The sequence below is a fragment of the Corvus kubaryi genome, unplaced genomic scaffold (genome assembly GCF_017639235.1).
Source record: "Corvus kubaryi isolate FWS band 111438036 unplaced genomic scaffold, C.kubaryi_AGA036_p1.0 68, whole genome shotgun sequence".
NCBI lineage: Eukaryota > Metazoa > Chordata > Aves > Passeriformes > Corvidae > Corvus > Corvus kubaryi.
This window is the reverse complement of record NW_024582056.1, coordinates 4969736-4982743: the sequence shown is the minus strand read 5'-3', so window position 1 is coordinate 4982743 and position 13008 is coordinate 4969736. Positions and strand designations below refer to the sequence as shown.

The 13008-nt window shown below is 37.6% G+C and overlaps 1 protein-coding gene across 3 annotated transcripts in view; it reads right to left on the bottom strand.

Annotated features, from left to right (window-relative positions):
* The window catches only part of LOC121674448 (cadherin-12), a 430502-nt gene that overhangs the window by 86361 nt on the left and 331133 nt on the right, over nucleotides 1-13008 (bottom strand). The window contains exon 1 of one of the 3 annotated variants that reach the window (XM_042048822.1): nucleotides 6314-6479. The exons of the other annotated variants lie outside the window; for them this stretch is intronic. The gene's annotated coding sequence lies outside the window, so the exon portion shown is untranslated. Of the gene's footprint in view, nucleotides 1-6313; nucleotides 6480-13008 lie in introns of those variants that run through there. 3 annotated transcript variants of the gene reach the window in all.

Below are 13008 nucleotides of genomic sequence, written 5' to 3'. Positions count from 1 at the left end.
GGAAGACACTCAGATATGCTGTAGGAGTTCTCAGTTCAGATGCTTTTTTTTTGCCTGAGGAAGTTCAAATTTGTACTGCCTATCTTTCTGGAAAATTTTTCACTTTTATATTTCATTTCATCATTCGCAAGGGTATATGCCTGTTTTTTAAGACAGTTTCCTGACTCTCATGCAATGTTACTCTTTTTTTCATTTTTTTCCTTCTCAGTTTCTTCTGTATAAGCACTCCTGATCAATGGAAATATGTGTTTTCAGAAACAATGAAACAATATTATCAACTGAGCCTGAAAGACATACATTTATCTATGATAGGTGGAATAAGACCACTGCTGGTAGAGAAACAAAAAGAAGTTGAGTCTTCTACTTAAATTGGACTACTGCATTAAAAAATTTCACTAACACCGTTTTCCTGCATGCATAGTTGGCTAACTGGCAAACACATTCAAGACATCTTGAACTGAGCTTTTGAGTGAGTGAACTCTTCGCTGACACAAAATTGATTTCAGTAGTATTCTTGCCTTTTGTAATTCAGTTTTAACCTCTTAAGAGAGATTCAAGGCAGGGCTGTGGCAAACAATAAATATGATGGACAATATGGGGAGGAAGGAGGTTTGAAGTATGGGACAAAACCTCCTCCTCCTCTGTTTAGAGATGACTATACCTCTAAGATTGCTCTGTTTTAAAATTAATATTGTTTTCATCAGTGTGTCCTAATTGTAGGTACTGAAGTTTTACTGTTTAACTTCAGGCACTTGAGACTTCAATCTCAACACTCTAAAAGTTAATGTACCTACCTATCCCAAAATACAGGCAATGTTCATTTATCAATTAAATTTTCAGTCATCTGTTATCTAAATATAAGCCTGAACCCTCGTGGGATAGTCTGAGTTATACTGACTGTGTGGGTTGTGGCTGCAAAGCTTCTAACTGGAATGATGCCAGATCTGATGAAGAACCTGCCAGTGCTCCTGGGGTTATTCCAGGTGATATTAAAGGCTGTATTCATACATGTGCCACTCTTCCCTGTGTGCCAGAGGTAAGCCCAGACCTCCAGTCTCAACAGTTTTTGTTTAGCCATGGCTGACAAATGAACCTGTTCTCATAGCTAGTCAAAAAGTATCTTCTGGCAGCGTAATTTTTATCTTTATCTTTTAGCCTATTAAGACTATTTCAGCTCATGTTATGCTGCACTTCCCTTTTTAAAGTCCTGTTTGGGAAGGCTGACATCCTGTTCATTCTAAAATTAACAACAAAGTTGTCATTACCTTGGATAGCAAAGGGCCATATATTTAGATACTCCTGCTGTTTTGAAATTCAAAATCTATCTAGCTCTATCACTCTAGATAAAACCAGATATTTTCCATCAGGTTGATAATTATGCAGAGAAAATGGATAAAAATTAAAATTTTCATACTTGACTTTGTGAGCTATCAATTGGTTTTGAGCAGCCTTTCTGTTGGAAATATTAGCTCAAAGCATTGCCTGGATGATTCTCCAAGCATTCTTTTCTTCAAATCACTAACTGACAATCCATTCTATATCCATGATATGTGATTGAACTCTGTGGAAACTCTTAAAATACAAAACCTTGTGTCACCTATCTCAGATACATACAAGAAATCCAAAATTTTTTGCTCCCCTTTGCAAAGAGACATTTAACATCTTCAAAGAAAATGTCTGTTTAGATTCCAAATAATTTAGGACCTTATGTGTGTTCTCTTATTACAGGAACCATTTGTCTAACTTACTAGATCACTTTGAAGATTTTAGCACTTAAAAAAACATGGTAGTCAAGGTCCTTTTACCTAATTCACTTGAAACTGGCTCAGAAAATTGTCAGAAGTTTCTAGAAATGTACTTCAACCTATGTGCCACTGATGCTAGAGACAAAAAATAACCCCAGCCTTTAATAAATTATCATTTATTTCCCAAATCTAAACATTTTTCACATAATTTTCTTCCCAAGAGCCACAATCACATTTGTCAACTTAACTGATCCCTGAAATGAGATCCAAATTATTCAACAGGCATAAAATTAGTAGCAAGCCTCCGGCATAAGACAGCAGTTGCTTTTAGCATTCATTTTTGCTTTATTAACTATTAGAGAACTATGGCAAATGAGATCATAGGATGATACTGCAGTCCAATTGAGTAGTCTCTTATTCCTGCAGCAGAATATATTTTTGTTTGTTTGTTTGCAGGTTTTTCGTGATTTTTTGTTTTTTTTTTTTTTGTTTGTTTCATTGGTTAGTTTAGTTGGGTTTGTTGGGATGTTTTTGTTTTGTTTAGTTTGGATGGTTGGTCAGTTTTGTTCTTTAATTTTTCTACAACTCCAGAACCCTCTAGATGAAGTTGGGCATGTGTATCTGCAAAGGCACATTGAGGTGCTCAGACTTCCAGTATCTGAAAGCAATAAGTTCTCAATTTTTCTTTCAAAATTATTAAGGCTTCTGGTCACAGGACAAGTTACTATCTAGAGGCAAAATCAATCCAAAACAATAAAAATGCCAAGTCATCTACTGAACTGCTAGAAGCAATCTCTCTTTAAAGAACAGTGATACTTTAACTCAACTGACTGCAGCTCTTCTCCTTGGCTTCTGAGAGGACTCTTACCTTTCGCGATTTCCAGCCATATTTCTATTCCCATTCCCATTCCCATAGCCTCCATCTAGTGAGCCACACAGAGGAAATTCATCCAGTCGAATCTGCAGTTTCCCATAGTAACTTACTACATTTGCTTACCCTCCCTGTTTCTCCTGACATCTACCCTACTGTGCCTGTTATGCAACTGTCTCCCTTGTGCCCCTGTTTCTTTCTCCTCTGGATCTTCTAATCTCCAACCTTGCCCAGGCCTAGCTTGATAAAACATTCCTGAGGCAGTTCCTGTTTTCTCTAGATTTCTCTCTACAGAAAAAAAAAAATCAAACCAAAAAACAAACCCTTTTATAGTGTCTTTCCTACAAAACAATGCTTCTGGATGCAGGCCATTGAGTTGCTCAGTCATTTCTCATTCTTCAACACTAACCAGCCTACTTTTCTTCTTTTCATATTGTTTTCCATTTTATTTTATAAAATAAAATGATATTCAAAGTAAATATCTTTGACACATTTCATTCTTTTTAATCAATTATTCGATGAATAAATGTGAGACTGTATTTCCTGGAAATGTATTGCAAATGAAATGATTCACACTGCATCACAACAAGGTTTTTCCTGGCCCCATTGCACCTAGTGCCAACAACAGACTTCATGTCAAGATACTGACAAAAATGTACTAACTAAAAATATGGACACTTTAATGAGAAATTTAATGAGACATCTAAGCAGTGTCAGGCCACTTATGATTTTCTGGTTTTTAATTTATTCATGTCCTTACTCTGAAGGCCTCTATGCTTTTATTTTTAATCATGAAAATGAAAAAAAAAAGGAAATTAATAGCAATTCATGTTAATGGGGACTAGTTGAGGAGAAATGTATAGGAAGACAGTGGAGAAAACAGTCTCATTAATTTCTTTGTTATTGCAGCTAAATATAATGAAGAATACAGTCTGATTTTCTTATAATTCAGTAGGCATGTGAAGGCCACACTGAATGAGAGAATGTGCTCTTTGACCATTTTGTAAAAATGTCTAATTAATTTTCCTTTGTCACTTCCAATATGTTTCTATTACATGCTTGGGACTACTGGGGTTCCCAATGGTGACTGAATTTTGCAGTGCAAAATTACCGTCCTTAAGTAATTCTAAGAATTCCTCACTGAAAACTCTTAAGCACACATCAGGTGCTGGTTGTGGCCACACAAGGAAAGACTCTGCTTGGTTATACTTATTATTTTACATTGCCTTGAATATTATTTGTTTGTTTTGGATAATTGCAAATTTTTTGAAAAGTTATCTGCAATATTTTCCTCTACACTATAAATGAAGATTATATGGTTCTGAAATATTCTTCTCATGGACGACCATGAAGGAGCAATGATCCTATAGACTGCATGGTCTTTGTCAGAAATGAGATCTGGGAGTGTGTCCAGTTCATCCAGTTACCTGATAAGTTACAAGCAGTGCAATGTAGCAGGATAAATATATGGGCAGAAGGTGCCAGAATATGCTGTCATCAAAGATTCCCATGGATAAAGGTCACCTGTGTTACCTGCATGGGAACAACTGACTGGATAACTGAGACTTCCAATGCTACTGGTAACCAACAGAATGCATTTACCAATGACTCTCATTGCATTTGAAAAGCAAGAATTACTACTACAGAAGCCCTCAAATCAGCTGAGTTGCAATGTAATGAAAGAGTAAATGAGGGCCTTTGTATTCCCCCAAAACCTCCCCGAATCTATATATTATTTGAATTTCCTGTACTCCATTACCATGTTCAGAAAACTTTATTTCATAGAATTATAGAATAGGTTCTTTAAGAGCTCATAGCTATGAACAGAGAGTTCAAGTAAACACTTAATAAACTGTTTCTGACTAATTTTCTTTGTTCACTTAATTATTCACATGGGATTTATTGTGAAAAAAAAAAAAAAAGGTAATTTTCCAAAATGAACAATGGTGAAAATTATATTGTTAATAACTTTTTACCTTTCTTCACATCTTATTTACCTTTTAGCACTTCTTGCAAAATATTCAGTTTTATGGTAAAGGAACAGCCTCTAAATTATGATTTCACTTTCCAGGAAAAATTTCCCAAAGGATAGATCCACCAGATGGTGCCATTCACCTAGCCAGATGAGGAATTTGGTCCATGAAAGCTTTCAATTTCTTATTCATAGATAATCTTTAATAATCAGTATATCCTTGTTCATCATTTTATCAATGTCCTATGCATTTATGAATGTTATGCTAATCTTTATTTAAAGACATAAACTTGTCAGAGCATCTGTTTCTCAAGTAAGGGTAGGTGGGCAGAGATGATCCAACATTTTATTCAGTTGCAGAGTTTCCAATTTTGATTTTGGTTTATTTTTTGTTTTTTTTCTTTTACTGAGAAGAGTAAAATACAAAGCTGGGAGGAATGGCCAATAGCCCAGAGGGCTGTGCAGCCCTTCAGAGGGACCTCAACAGGTTGGAGAGATGGTCAGAGAAGAACCGTCTGAAATTCAACAAGGGCGAGCGCAGGGTCCTGCACCTGGGAAGGAATAACCCCATGCACCAGCACAGGCTGAGAGCTGACCTGCTGGAAAGCAGCTCTGCAGAGAAGGACCCAGGAGTGCTGGTGGACAACAAGCTCTCCATGAGCCAGCAGTGTGACCTTGTAGACAAGAAGGCCAGTGGGATCCTGGGGTGCATTAGGAAGAACATTGCCATCAGGTCAAGGGAGCTGATCCGGCCTCTGTACTCAGTCCTGGTGAGGCCACATCTGGAGTGCTGTGTCCAGTTCAGGGTTCCTCATCACAAGAGACATATGGAGGTCCTGGAGCAGGTCCAGAAGAAGGTTACAAATGATTCAGGGACTGGGGCACCTCTCTTAAGAGGAAAAGCTGAGAGAGCTGGGCCTGTTTATTCTGGAGAAAGACATCTGAGAGGGGACGTAATTACTATCTATAAGTATATGGAGGAAAGGTGTCTACAGGATGGAGCCAGGCTCCAAAGGACAAGAGGAAACAGGCAGAAACAGGTGCTCAGGAAGTTCCACCTGAACATGGGGTGACTAAGCACTGGAACAGGTTGCCCGGAGAGGTTGTGGAGTCTCCCTCACTGGAGATATTCCAGAACCATCTGAACACAACCCTGTGCAATGTGCTGTAGGATGACCCTACCTGAGCAGGAAGGTTGGACCAGGTGACCCATTGTGGTCCCTTCCGACTCTTACCCACTGTGACTATGTAAAACTTGCATGCAATCACTGAAAATAAAAAAGGTTAAAAGAAATGCAACTTTCCACCTCAGTCGCCCACTTTTTCCCTCATTAGGAAGCAACTCATGTTTGTCTTCCATAACTGCTCAGAATGTTTTACCTTTGGCTAATATAGTTAATTTATCTTTTGCTAAATTTTGATCTCTAGAATTGACACGAGCTGGAACTGAGTCTATCCATTAAATAAATGCACAGGCTTTTCTGATTTACTTTAAATGGCCACATCAAATTATTAATACCTCTTCTTGGAGAAGAAATATTTTTACATCTATTGTTCTATTATCAATCCTAGGCCTTAAATAACAAATAAGAGTCCAAATTCTCATTTTAGCAAGAACCTTACACTCCTTCTATCTTCATACCATATCTTAAGTAGTATTCAGTTTTTCCTGATCCTCTGTTTGACTATAACAGAAGACCATTACACAGGGTCCTACATCCTTACCTGGTCTAGCCTTAATGAAAACACATGATTTCTTTCATCAGGCCTAATGTAGCATTTTTCAGAGAGGGAGTCTTCATCTGCCTCCATTCCCCAGAAGTGGCTCTTACAACCCACTCCACAGGCTGCCTGTCCTTACTGTTCCCAGCACAGAAATGACAGTAGACCAAACGTATCTGGAACTGTCAGCAAGAAAATTTGAGATGCCTGAGAAAAAAAAAAAGCACTTATTTAGATGTAAACACTGTACTTACTGAGAAAGCACAGGCTAAAATGGTTTGGTGCAAATTCTGGACACTTTTCTACATGGCTGTGTGCCAACACAGGGCTAAAAGCCACACAGGCACAGCAATGCTCATCCTTCCACCTGAGATACAGGACATGTAAGCCTCTGCACAGACATGTGCTAATGACCACAGGCAGCCCTGGGAGCCAAGCTGCCTCTCACAGTGCATGCCCAGGGATTTTGCACCAATGCATACAAACTCTGAGTGAATCCAACCCAAATGTTTCTCTATTTAATGCAATAAATTTATACATTGAACCAAAAAAAGAGCATCTATAATGTCCGGTTTCAGTTTCATCACGATCTCTGGAAAGTCCTGAAAGCAGACTCCTCCGAGCAATCAAAGTGCCTCCTTGCTCAAAATGACTTTCCCATTTAAACTTGGAGTCTCTCAAACTTTACTCAGGACAATGCTAATGGATTTTGGCAGAACATGTCCTCTGCCTGATGCATTCACAGAACACCTTAGCTTTTACTTTCTTTTGACTGGTTCCCAGTTTATTTATTTTTCTATGTTTTTTGCCTTAAACTAAATGTAGTTAAAGTTGTCTCCAGATTTTGACATCCTAATTTTGTATATATAAATGCTTACAAATTGGATTTGTGGCCTGAATATAGCATATATATTTGCTTGGGTGTGTATATATATATATATATATGTATGTATTTGTTACTGGCCTGAGAAAGTTCAACCTTGTCACATTTATAATTAGCAGGATTTCGTACTCTACCAAGTCCCCCTTTCTTGGGGTTTGGGTTTGTTTGGTTTTTTTTAAACTGGTGGTGGTAACAACAGGCTTGCATATAAAAAATACACAGTGTGAAGACTGTTAATGGTGAATCACACAACTGCTAGAAAAACATTTTGTAACAGTTTCTTAGCCTTTTTAGGGTAATAATTCCCTAGTCAGAAAAAGGAAGATTGATAATCACTTCAAATTTTATTTTTAAAAAATATATTTAATGAGAAAGGTTAGTCATGCTAGTTTCTAGGTACCTGGGGATCCAGCCAAATCTGCTGAACCTGACTAATTTTTTTAACCCCAGTGCTGGTTTCTACAGTGTATTGCATTAGTACACTTCTAGAACCACTCATCTCCTGAGATCGAACTAAAATGACAAAAGCCACAATGGTGTTAAAAAATTGATACAAGTGTTATGGCACTAATCCAAAATTTGACAGAATCTCACTTCTACCTCCAGCATGCTTGTTCTTATTGACTGCAGTTCTTTTCCCTATCTCACAGTGTGAGAATGCATTCAAAGAAATTTTTCTTTTTACTTTTTTTTTTTATTATTTTTATTTGCCTTCACTGAAATTAGTTGCTATCCCTAGACCATGTTGCAAAGGCTGACTTAGCTTTCATCGTACCTCTTTTTCACTGGGGCAATGCATCTAACTAAAAAACAGCACCAGTGCAAGAAAGGTTAAGCAGAAGCACCCTTGCAGTAAGTCCTTTTTCAACACAGAAGAAATGAAAGATGTCAGATAGCTTGACTTAAGACATTAACTTCAATGTGATATTCTGAGCCAGACTCTGTAACTTTAGGACGTACTTTGTTTCATGTACACCGGTGCTCTTGTGTCAAGATAAGCAGGTCTTCATCCAGAGCTCCTTAAATACGCAAAAATTCAGTGTTTTAGACCAAAATAAAGCAATTAAAGTTAAATATTTCTGCTCTTTTTATACTTCATGACTGTTATTGGTTATGACTAATGAAGGATGTAAGTAGCGACTGTTGCAAAAATCACCAAGGAATTTTTCTGACAGCAAACCACACAAAGGACTCCATACACCCTTTACTGATGATGTGGGGCAGGACTCACTTAAACAGATAAAACTTTCAATATCATTGCACGTAAATATCTCAAATTATATGTTTATTTAAACTCTTTTCTTTCCAGTATTTGTACACTTTATGTTCTTACTTGGGTTTAACAATATGTGACCATTAGAAAGACATCATCCTAATGGTATCTCATTTTTAAACCCTTTCACTTCCTGATTATAATGCACTAAAAGATGCATTTGTATTCTTATCATTACAAGAAAATATTGAAAAAAGTATAATAATTTATCCTTTTTTCTTCCCCCATCCCCTGGTAATAAGAATCTGTGCCCTTCTGTATAAGAAACTGTGTAATATATTATATTATCCTTTTCCTTTAAGCTATGTCACGGTAGGACAGATTTCCTTACAGAATTATAGAATGGTTTGAGCTGGAAGGGACCTTAAAGAACATCTAGTTCCAACACCCCTGTTATGGGCAGAGACACCTTTCACTAGATCAGGTTGCTCAAAATCCCATCAAACCCTGAATACTTCCAGGGATGGGGCACCCACAGCTCCTCTGGGCAACCTATTCCAGTGTCTCACCACCCTCAAAGTAAAGAATTTCTTCTGAATATTTTGCCTAATATCCAATCTAAATCTACCCTCTTTCAGTCTGAACCCATTATCCCTTGTCCTATGACTTCATGCCTTTGTGAAAAGTCCCTCTCCATCTTTCTTTCAGGCTCCTTTTAGGTACTGGAAGGTGCTCTAAGGTCTTCCCGGAGCCTTCTCTTCTCTGGGCTGAACAACCCCAACTCTCTCACCCTGTCTTGATAGGAGAGGTGCTCCAGCCTTCTGAACATCTTCATGGCCCTCCTCTGGACTTGCTCTGAGAGGTCGACGCCCTTCCTGTGCTGGGGCCCCCAGAACTGATGCAGCACTGCGGGTGGGGTCTCACCAGAGCAGAGCAGAGGGGCAGAATCCCCTCCCTCACCCTGCTGCCCACGTTGCTTTGGATACAGCCCAGGACACGTTTGGCTCACTGGGCTGTGAGAGCACATGGCTGGGTCATGTGCAAACTGATGAAAGGAAAGAACTGAAAATGACAGGTCTGTTCTCATAATTAATATGTTAAGTCATACAGTATGTGGAAAAACAATTCTAATCAGAACTGAGCCTTAGCTAGAAAACAGGAGCACGAAAATGATGAGCTTTCAAATCCTTGGCTCCTTACATATGAAACACAGGAACTGAACATATTTTATTAAACCACATAGAGCCTTTAACTCTGAGTTTTTTGCAAGATAAAAATTATGAATACTACTGCTCAGAGGCAGCAGCACTAAAGAAATCAGTTCTTACTCCAACAAATTTTGTGAAGTACACTCACACCTTTGTGAATGCAGTGCACTTTGTCTATATTGGCACAAAACTAATCTAATTGAATAATAATATAACAAGCAACTTAAAGATATTTTTTCCTTTTGATAAATTTTTTGGGTTTTTTTCTACAGAAGCAATATCTCTTCACCAAACATGAGGTCAGAATTTCTGCTCTACAAAATTTATTGTTTTTCTGAACTCATGGTTTGGTAAAGCCAAAGCTCATGCAGTTATCTTCACAACTGACTGCTGGCACATTTGTTATATTTTGCTTGGTGTAAAGCAGAGAAAGCTAGTGATTTATCTTTGACAAGCTACTGTTATGTCACCGTCTGGCACATGAGAAAGACTTACCAAATCACACCTTCATGTAAATATATTTAATGACAAACTTCCATCCTTTTTTACCCTAAAAAAAGCCTCTATAAGAGATATCAAGACTGTAGAAAGGCTGGGAAGAACTTTGTCCCTCCTTTTCAGTATGTGTCTACCTAGATGCAATTCCCTATTATTCCCATTCATTTTACCAGGGATAAAGCTCTGGGACTGCTGACAGGTAGTTATCAGCACCTTATTACAGAGCCACTCTGGGACAGAAAACCAGGCAGTTGGTCAGGGCCACAGAGCATGAGGAGTGCTACAGCCATGGCTGTAACCTGGTGCACCTGCTGCCCACTCCAGTTTCTGTCCTCTGCTCTTTCTCTGTGGGCTCTATCAGGTGACACCTGCACTGGCCTCACAAGCGACACAGGAATTCAACTTGCAGGTCTCTGGCTAACTGTCAAAGAGCTAACTAAATAAAGATGTCTTTTCAGATGTCTTTTCAGAACCCAGACAGGTCATGTCTCTTGTTCCCAGCCCTCTGCAGTCACTTAAAATAATAAGAATCATGCTACTTAAATATTGCATTAAAAATAATCATATGATGAATGTGCTGTAAGATTTAATTGAAAAAGAGCAAAGCAATTATAGGAGTCTGAGTTTAATTTTACATTAAATTTAAAGATGTAATCCTGCACTTGACTTATTTTTACTTTCTCTTTAATCTGCGCATATCTGATTTTGATCAAATTAAAAGTAAATATGAAAGGAGAACCTACCAAACAAGTTATGTGCTGTGACCTTTCCTCCCCTTACTTCACGTGGTTGAAAAGGAATTTTTTTTTTCCTTTTTCAGAAAGCTTGCTTTCAATTACTTGGTTTTTTAGGTCATCATATTAAAAACCATACACCACTTCAGTTTCCTTTAATTATTACACATTTGATTTTAAAAATTCTTTAGGCAAAATTCTATTTTCAGTTACACACATGCAGCCCCACTGAAGTCACTAATTACCATTTAATCAGATATATAGCTTACTCTCATGGAAAGCAGATAAGAATGAGGGGAAAGGCAGGAAGAGAAAGGACTCAGAGAACAAAATAATCAGCTGACTAGCAAAGATAATTTAATAACATAGACATAGCTAAGGCTTATTGTGAATATTCTCTTCTGATTTTGTGAGTTAACAGTCATTTAAGATTAATGACTATGTACATGTTTCATCAGTTTATTCTAAAAGACAAAGAGAAAATTATGTTTAGTTATAATTACATTTATAAAGACCATGCTGCCTTCTAAGTTTTCACTAATGCTATTTTTGGAAGGTACTAAATATTCACAGAGCAGAGAGACAGAAGGTCAGCTAAAACACAAACAGGAGTGTAATCACATCAACAGTAGAAATAACAGTAGAAGCAGTGTTGCAGAGTGATTACATGCATTGCACCACAACCTCCTCTACCCCTGAACTAAGCTATCTAAAACTACCTAGTTAGGTCGGTATATTTAATGTCTTGCATTGAGATGGACAAGAGCTTGGTTAGGTTAAAAGAGCAAAAAATTCACCATGCCAATAAAAACGATCCCAGGAAGAGAGCACACTGTTTAGGTTAAATTACTTTTAATGTCTGTACTTGTTTCTTAACGTTGTCTTATACCACAGCCAAGCAACCACTGCACCAAGCTGCTGCCACTTGCTGGCAAGGTTAACAGCAGGTACAATGTGAATGGCCCAGGCTGCAGAGCTGTGTGTCTGCTCTAGTGCCCTGTAATAAGGAGATGTAGCATCCTTAGCTGCTCACTGCCAGGTACTTCCACACCTGCATTTACCATCTTCTCTAGGTCAGATTTTGTGCAGCGAAGTTGCCAGAACATTGGCTGTGAGCTCTCGGCACCTCAACCCAGTACAATTCTTCTTCAGCCTGGCTTGAGCAGCTTTCCATAATTGTTCAAGCCAAGACAGATATTTTGCCCCTAAAACAGATAAGGACTTAATATACCATTATTTCTGCTTAAATGTGGGGATGGTACTTTTGAGACACAGAAACATTTTCAATTAACATAATTATTTTTGCAGCAATTGCCTGACCATGGCCTTTAACACACATTTGAAAAAATGCTATTGGAAGCACAATTGCATTGGCTGTCCAGAATATATTGAACCACTGCCAGTTGTCTATGTTTATTAATTTCACTAAACAGTATTTTCAGCAGTTAACATCACTGACCTGGTTTCAGTGGATGTAAAGATTAAAAATGCTAAAAGCTTTTTTGCCGTATATATTGTAACTGTGTATAATAATACGTTTTCACTAGTCGTGGGAGCATTTCAAGAATTTCAGAGTTCTAATTTCCATTGAGTAAAGGCTTGGGAGTCTGAAAGTTATTCCTATCTTTTTCTGTATCTGTTGAGTCTGGAAAATTAAATGTGAAAGCCTGCGAGGGAAGACTTTCAAGTAGGCTTGTTAGAGCCTGCAGTTGGCCAGGAAAATCTGCAAAATATATCTCCTTATGATTTCTCAGAAATTTTGATAACCCTCTCAATTAGAAAATGAGTTGAAGATACATTTAAAAAAATTATTAAATACTAGAAAATAAAGATTTATTGTAGAACATCTTTGAAATGTCAAAATTGGATTGATTATAGAAACGTTTTAGAAGAATGTTTATTTTTCACAGAATCATTTTGTCTTTGCCTAAATTTAAAGTATAACTAAATACAACACAGTTAGCGATAATATAGCTTTTAAAAATGACTGTATGTATATTTTCAGACAGTCGCAACTACTCCATAATGTTCGGAAGAAAAAATGGAGACACTTCTCCTTGTTTAGCTTACAAAATCTAATTCTTGGAGATTACGTTATTGGTTTGGGTTTTCCTTCCTTCCTTCCTTCCTTCCTTCCTTCCTTCCTTCCTTCCTTCCTTCCT